The following is a 9,363-nucleotide window of genomic DNA, read 5'->3' as shown; positions in this document are numbered from 1 at the left end:
AATCATAGAATATATAAATCTCGTAAATTTAAATAATCTTACGGTTTGCTTGGAAAACTCAGGAATATTGAGAATTTCAAATCAAAACATGGAACTCAATTCTAACATAAAAAAGCCTATACAAAATTACAACTCTATGAATAGCCATCGATATACAAAAGACTGACCACTATGTGTGATGTTGATATATAACAGACTGACCACTATATATGGCTGTTGTAGGTGGAGGGTTATGTAAGTATGTGTGTATGTGTAGAACATGTTGATCTATAAAAAATCAATTCACAGCAAAATTCAACAAAACTCTTGTTAACTATTTTCATGAAAACCTCATTACAATATTGTTAAATCTTCAAAAAATCCTATTTATCAATCATACCTTTGTACTTGACCTTTATATTTGAGAGAGGGCCTACATAGGCTATGCCTGTTGCCCAATCCTGTTGAGTTTCTCAATAAAATATGTTTAAATATATGGTTGTTGATATATAATACTGACCACTATGTGTCACTGTTGATATATAACAGACTGACCACTATGTGTGACTGTTGATATATGATACTGACCACTATATGTGACTGTTGATGTATATAACGGACTGACCACTATGTGTGACTGTTGATATGTTATACTGACCACTATGTGTGACTGTTGATATGTTATACTGACCACTATGTGTGACTGTTGATATGTAATACTGACCACTATGTGACTGTTGATATATAATACTGACCACAATGTCTGACTGTTGATATATAATACTGACCACTATGTGTGACTGTTGTTATATAATACTGACCACTATGTGACTGTTGATATATAATACTGACCACTATGTGAGACTGTTGATATGTAATACTGACCACTATGTGTGACTGTTGATATATAATACTGACCACTATGTGTGACTGTTGATATATAATACTGACCACTATGTGTGACTGTTGATATGTAATACTGACCACTATGTGACTGTTGATATATAATACTGACCACTATGTGACTGTTGATATATAATACTGACCACTATGTGTGACTGTTGATATATAATACTGACCACTATGTGTGACTGTTGATATATAATACTGACCACTATGTGTGACTGTTGATATGTAATACTGACCACTATGTGTGACTGTTAATATATAATACTGACCACTATGTGTGACTGTTGATGTATAATACTGACCACTATATGTGACTGTTGATATATAATACTGACCACTATGTGAGACTGTTGATATATAATACTGACCACTATGTGTGACTGTTGATATGTAATACTGACCACTATGTGTGACTGTTGATGTATAATACTGACCACTATATGTGACTGTTGATATATAATACTGACCACTATGTGAAACTGTTGATATATAACACTGACCACTATGTGTGACTGTTGATATGTAATACTGACCACTATGTGACTGTTGATATATAATACTGACCACAATGTATGACTGTTGATATATAATACTGACCACTATGTGACTGTTGATATATAATACTGACTACTATGTGACTGTTAATATATAATCCTGACCACTATGTGTGACTGTTGATATATAATACTGACCACTATGTGTGACTGTTGATGTATAATACTGACCACTATGAGTGACTGTTGATATGTAATACTGACCACTATGTGTGACTGTTGTTATATAATACTGACCACTATGTGTGACTGTTGATATATAATACTGACCACTATGTGTGACTGTTGATATGTAATACTGACCACTATGTGTGACTGTTGATATATAATACTGACCACTATGTGTGACTGTTGTTATATAATACTGACCACTATGTGTGACTGTTGATGTATAATACTGACCACTATGTGTGACTGTTGATATGTAATACTAACCACTATGTGTGACTGTTGATATGTAATACTGAACACTATGTGTGACTGTTGATATATAATACTGACCATTATGTTTGACTGTTGATATGTAATGCTGAACATTATGTGAGACCCTTGATCTATAGCAGACTGACCACTATGATGATCGTCAATGCTTATAGATGATATGCATGTATAAAATATTGATGTGAAATATTAACATTATCTTTGGAGTATGCAGTTCAAGATGTTATATAATGTTGCAGGAGGGGATTGTAAGGTAGGGAAGGAGCACTGAAAGGAATTGGAGGAGCTAGAAAATACCGGATAAGAGAGGACGGTCGAGAGAAAGGGTGAAAAAGGACGGGGTTACAGAGGGCGTAAGGGGATAGAGAGGAAATAGAGAGGGGTGAGAGTATAGGGGATAGAGAGGGGTGGGAGTATAGGGGATAGAGAGGGGTGGGGTATAGGGGATAGAGAGGGGTGGGAGTACAGGGGATAGAGAGGAAATAGAGAGAGGTGGGGTATAGGGGATAGTGGGGCAGGGGAAAGAGGTTGGCTTCTGTCCCCCATAGTCAGTCGTCGCTCGTATATTTATAGACATCAACAAAACATGCACTTGGAGCTTTTTGAAAATTTTGTATCAATAAGCTGTTTGTTTAATGTATTCATGATTACATTCAAGAATTGGAGGTCTGATGTATATCAAGACATTTACTGTCACTCGCAGGTTAGTGTGAAATATGCCACATTCTTGACTGCCATCAGAACTGACAAATAACAGCACAGTGAGTCCGTCTGTCTGTCAGATGCTGTGATATGCCAGACTATGTCGTGTAAACGTCTCGGTGGCAATAGTATCATTACACTGGTCTATCGTTACCACGCGAGAATTCACAGGACTATCGTTACCACGCGAGATTTCATTAGATTCACACAACATTACGAAACTCCTTAAGTCTTTCTATTGATGACTGTACTAAAGTGCCGCGGCAATACCCGAAGTGTTAGTTGAAAAAATCTTAAGTTTTACAGCCTTTTTAACGACCTTGATACTTTGTATGATGAGACAACGTTCGAACGGCCACCGCATCCAAAACTAGAAAATAGCCACCTGCACTTTAAGACATTTTAATTCAACAAGTGCAACCTTCTACCCGATTCTTGATAAGACTTTACAGACTCTTCCTGTAAAGTCCTACGTAAAAATCTAAACCCCTGGTTACTGTGAAACTTAGTTTGAAATTGACATTTCCAAGAATTCAGTTATACAGATACCGATTCCGACTGATTGATACTTATAGCAGTTATACGGATACCGATTCCGACTGATTGATACTTGTAGCAGTTATACGGATACCGATTCCGACTGACTGATACTGGTAGCAGTTATACGGATACCGATTCCAACTGATTGATACTTGTAACAGTTATACGGATACCGATTCCGACTGATCGATACTTGTAGCAGTTATACGGATACCGATTCCGACTGATCGATACTTGTAGCAGTTATACGGATACCGATTCCGACTGATTGATACTTGTAGCAGTTATACGGATACCGATTCCGACTGATTGATACTGGTAGCAGTTATACGGATACCGATTCCGACTGATTGATACTGGTAGCAGTTATACGGATACCGATTCCGACTGATCGATACTTGTAGCAGTTATACGGATACCGATTCCGACTGATTGATACTTGTAGCAGTTATACGGATACCGATTCCGACTGATTGATACTTGTAGCAGTTATACGGATACCGATTCCGACTGATTGATACTTGTAGTAGTTCTAAAGATATTGATTCCGACTGATTTATACTTGTAGCAGTTCTACAGATACTGATTCCGACCATTGTGTACACACAGGTCACGTGCTACCCACGCGACCTCTAATTATAGAATGGATTCCGACTGATTGATACTGGTAACATTTATACGGGTACCGATTCCGACTGATTGATACTTGTAGCAGTTATACGGATACCGATTCCGACTGTTTGATGCTGGTAACAGTTATACGGATACCGATTCCGACTGATTGATACTTGTAGCAGTTATACGGATACCGATTCCGACTGACTGATACTGGTAGCAGTTATACGGATACCGATTCCGACTGATTGATATTTGTAGCAGTTCTACAGATACTGATTCCAACTGATTGATACTTGTATGAGTTGTACAGATGCTGATTTTGACTGATTAATATTTGTACCAGTTCTAAAGATACTTGTAGCAATTCTACAGATACTGCTTCCGATTTATTAATACTTGTAGCAGTTCTACAGATACTGATTTCGACTTATTGATACTTGTAGCAGTTCTACAGATACTGATTCCGACTGATTGATACTTGTAGCAGTTCTACATATACTGATTCCGACTGATTGATATTTGTAGCAGTTCTACAGATACTGAATCCGACTGATTTATACTTGTAGCAGTTCTATAGATATTGATTCCGACTGATTGATATTTGTAGCAGTTCTATAAATACTGATTCTGACTGATTAATACTTGTACCAGTTCTAAAGATACTTGTAGCAGTTCTATAGATACTGATTCTGACTGATTGATATTTGTAGCAGTTCTACAGATACTGAATCCGACTGATTTATACTTGAAGCAGTGTAGAGATATTGATTCCGACTGGTTGATACTTGTAGCAGTTCTATAGATATTGATTCCGACTGATTAATACTTGTACCAGTTCTGAAGATACTTGTAGCAGTTCTACATATACTGATTCCGACTGATTTATATTTGCAGTTCTATATATACTGATTCCTACTGAATGATATTTGTAGCAGTTCTACAGATACTTGTAGCAGTCTACAAATACAGATTCCGACTGATTGATATTTGTAGCAGTTCTATAAATATTGATTCCGACTGATTGATATTTGTAGCAGTTCTATAAATACTGATTCCGAGTGTTTTATACTTGTAGCAGTTCTATAGATACTGATTCCGACTGATTGATATTTGTAGCAGTTCTACAGATACTTGTAGCAGTCTACAGATACTGATTCCGAGTGTTTGATACTTGTAGCAGTTCTACAGATACTGATTCCGACTGATTGATATTTGTAGCAGTTCTACAAATACTGATTCCGAGTGTTTGATATTTGTAGCAGTTCTACAGATACTGATTCCGACTGATTGATACTTGTAGCAGTTCTTGAAAATTCCATATAACACTTGTTTCTTCGCAGTTTTCCTTGCTACAGACTGTATGGGCATAATTAGGCATCGTTCCAACTGACCCGCTTTAAGTTAAATTACGACCCTTGTACTGGCGGTGAAAAGGTTTTAAAATATATATCTATATAAAATGAAAAATGCGTAACAAACTATAAAATAAATCAACGTCTTCACATGCAAAATGAACAGTCGTCCATCAACGCAAAAGGAACGGCCACCGATGCAAAACGAACGTTCATCAATGCAAAACAAAAATGATATTCTTCGAATTAACGCCAGGTGAAGTGAAAGTTGTGCATTTGTTATTCAGACAGCGCAAGTTAAGTGAGAATTCATTTCAGAAATAAATTTCATTTTCGATAATACATGTACATGAGGATTATATTTACATTTTACCTTCATTTCTGTCGGAATATTCCCAGTCGTTAGAATAGTCGTAAAATAGCCGTACTATATTTATCAAGATTCATACGCACATTGTTCACATTCATGAGGAAATGGCTATCATTTCAATTGGTAAAGCTATCCAAGGTAAAAGCATAGGAAATGTAAATATTAAGAATATAAGTGAAAAAATTCTTGAAGGGATATAAAACAAAGTTTTCATTTTCAGTGAAACAGAAAGCTATTTCACTCGACTACGTTGAATCCTACAACCGCAATGATTTGTTTTAATTCATCTCCTTAGGGAGTGAAGTTGTTTCTATCTTATTTTTACATTCTACTTTCATATCTGTATGAATTTCAAGCCAATAAAATGTACATACTACATGGATTAAAATCCATAAGCATTGTTCTCAACTGCAACGCATTCATAAGGTAAACATATCGAAGGCAAAAACAATGGAAATGTGTGAATTTGATTGATACATGAGAGCGATATGAACCCGTTCAATTTCTACTCGCAAAATTATTTGAATATACCATGTTGAATTATAAAGAATAATTACGGATTTTGAAATTCAAAGGAGTCTACCGAAATCAGTTTTTATTTTCAATAATCACCAAGGAAAACTGCCTCAATAATCGGTTGACTAAATGATTACTAAAGATTTATGGTCAAAAATTATAATTATACATTATGTATGCTTAGAAAAAAAGTCTGACTAAAAACAAAAGACGAACTTCTATTAGTCGTTTTTAATTACTAAATACATTCACATGTTTTATATATAGTCAAGATTGCGTGGTCCGGCCAAATTGTCGTAGGCCGAATATTATCTTGTGACTTTGGGCCGAATTGTTCAAAGTTTTGGGCCGAGTTGTCACTTTACTTGGACTAAATGTTACTAGACCATATTGCCTTGATACCTAAATCCACGACTTACCCGCCACCTAGTGTTAATTCCGTGATATCTGCAGATCTGTAGCTTCCTGGAAAACTATTGGTCTGTCCCAATATTTTCCCAGAGAGCTACAGGTCTGCTGATAATTCGGTGAAGATCTGTTTCGTTTTGCATTGATGAACATTTGCTTTGCAGTATTCGTAGGCCTATCTATCGTTTTGTATAACCTGAAGGTTATACTTTTTTTTTCTTTTTCTTTTCCTACCCTTTTGGTGGCCAATACTCTTACATGTTAAAATTTTCATAGAATTTACACTTTTCCAGACTTCGTGTACTGTGATTATAGATTCTGAAACACTCTCAATAAAATCTTAAATATAGATGATTGGCAGGACAAATGCGAGTCTACTTCATGTCGTAGCAGAATTGTTACTGGGGGATCGCCTCTAAGCGAGCGGTAGCCTAGAGGTTAGGACCCTCACTTCTTGATCCCGGCGTCAAACCCAAGACGATTAAGTAGCGATTGTTCCATCGCCCGGCATTAGAAGTGAGAATCACAGGTCTGTCGGATATGACGTTAAAACCGGAAGTCCCGTATCACGGCAGGCGTTGGTACGTTACAGAACCCTCACCACTACGGCCGTAGACACCATGCATAGGTTAAAATGTGAGACTCTTCCCTTAAAGCTGGGGTTGTTTCAAAATACGAGTGAACAATTCTCGAATGAGACGTAAATTAACAAACAAAGCAAACATCTGGGCTGTGTTTTGATCAGCTTTTTAAAAAACAATTCCTCCATTGAAATCTGCTGTGCTTACAAATAGTGGGTTCATGCGATGACGTTTCGCTAAAAGTTGATTCTGCACAAATCAAACTTAAAATGAAGAAATTCTGCAGAGTGGAGTGATTAAATTTTTTAAGATTCCAAATACTTGAAATATTTATCACCATATCTTGCGTTGTTGCGCAATCCACGTTCTAATTTAGGGTCATTCGTTGCTAATTATGAATTAATTATTAAACTAATTATTAAAGACAATTGTATCTCATTAACTATGTTAGACTATGTGAGGTTTTTAATTTTTCAGGTTCAGTAATTACAGTGTTACCAGCTATTAAAGATTTAACACCACTCCCCTACTTCTGGATTACTAGTCCCACTGTATGCAAGATTGTTCTTCTTCACTTTAAAAAAATAAATGAAACCCCTTTACCCATGTAAAATCTGGGGGTGGGGGGAATAAGTTGAAAAAGTGAAAAGTTAACAGACAACACACAAGCTTTGACAAAAAGCTCACGTGAGCTTCCAGCTCTTGATATTCAGCTTGAAATAGCTCACTTCAGCGCCGAAACAACCGTTTACCGTATATTAAAAATTCCATATATCAAAGTTTTTGAAATCACTAGTACATCACGAGCAGGAGGAGTAGTTTGGTTTTATAACGACGGTTAATATCAAAATACGTACGTTACTGTCATTGAATATAGCATTGGCGAAGGTCAAAGAATAATGCAATCGGATGGACGCACTACCAAAGGAAGATAACTCGTCCAAGTTAATAAATTGAACGAACTTTTCAGAGTACAGCTCACTGCATCAAATACGTCAGTAATCTAACCTTAGAAAGTTATTAGCAGGGGCAGATCCAGGAATTGCGTTTAGGGGAAGCAACTTTATGGGGTAGGGGGTCTGGGGGCCGTCTTGAGGCACCCAGTGGGTCCAGGAATTGCGTTTAGGGGGCTCAACTTTATGGGGCAGGGGGTCTGGAGGCCGTCTTTCAGGCCCCCATTGAGTCCAGGGCGGATCCAGGTATTGCGTTTAGGGGGCGCAATTTTATGGGCAGCGGTTCTGGGGCCGTCTTGAGGCCCCAAGTGGGTCCAGGGCGAAGCCCAGGTGAGGTCCCAGGGGGCAAAGACCTCGGAAGCTCCTGGATTTTACAGATTTTGACATAGGGTTTGAAATATGTCTCCTATGTAATCATTTTTACCATTTTCTGTCATTTCTAATAAGGTGAAATTAATATAATGGCGCAAAATTTAAGGGTTTTTGGAAGAAAAAAAAGTAAGTTCTCCCAAGAAAAGTAATTCAACAAACCACAAGATTTTGTCATTTTTTCTCCAAAAGTGGAAGAAATTATTGCTTCTTACATTTTTCTAAACAAAAGACCACGATTTACCTTAAAATTAAAAATTTTAGGGGGAGGGGGGGGGGGCGCAAGCTGCGCCCACCCTTAAATCCGCCACTGATTAGGTCGTTTGACCTTTGAACCTTTATATATTTCCTGTTTTCAATACATTTATTTTTGTGTTCATGAACCTTCGGACATTGTTAAATCAACTAATTCAGAGATGATCAGACTTCGACTCAAGCTAAATCGTACAGACAACACAGACCCAAGACTCAATCATTCAAACACCACACTATTCTGCCTTAAGTATTCCTAGACCACACTAATGAATGATTCTGCCCACAGCATCCTGAGACCGTATACACATACACCTGTCCACAGCGCCCATACATCCCTATGTATGGGCGGTTCGTAAACCACAAACTTCCACCAAGACCAATTTACATGTCCTTACTTATCCATTAAGAGACCCTTTAAATACAATCAAGTTTCATCACAACCCTTAGCCCCGAAAATTCATATATAGTTTGCCGAGACTGATGTATTTCTGTCATATTTTCCGATTGGGATTCAATTTTTCACTAGAGCAACCTAATTTTGTATCAGGAAACTTGGGATCTATCAAGGGATTCGGGATATATCAAGGGACTCTTTCAGAAAACTCGGGATCTATCAAGGGATTCGGGATCTATCAAGGGACTCAAAATCTATCAGAAAACTTGGGATCTATCAAGCGATTCAGGATGTATCGGGGAAACTCGGGATATATCAGGAAACTCAGGATCTATCAAGGGACTTGGAATCTATCAAAGGATTCAGGATCTATCCAGGGACGTAGGATGTATCAGGAAAACTCAGGATGTATTGAGGGAGTC

This window comes from Ostrea edulis, chromosome 4 (assembly GCF_947568905.1).
Source record: "Ostrea edulis chromosome 4, xbOstEdul1.1, whole genome shotgun sequence".
Taxonomy (NCBI): domain Eukaryota; kingdom Metazoa; phylum Mollusca; class Bivalvia; order Ostreida; family Ostreidae; genus Ostrea; species Ostrea edulis.
Note: the sequence above shows the minus strand (reverse complement) of the source record.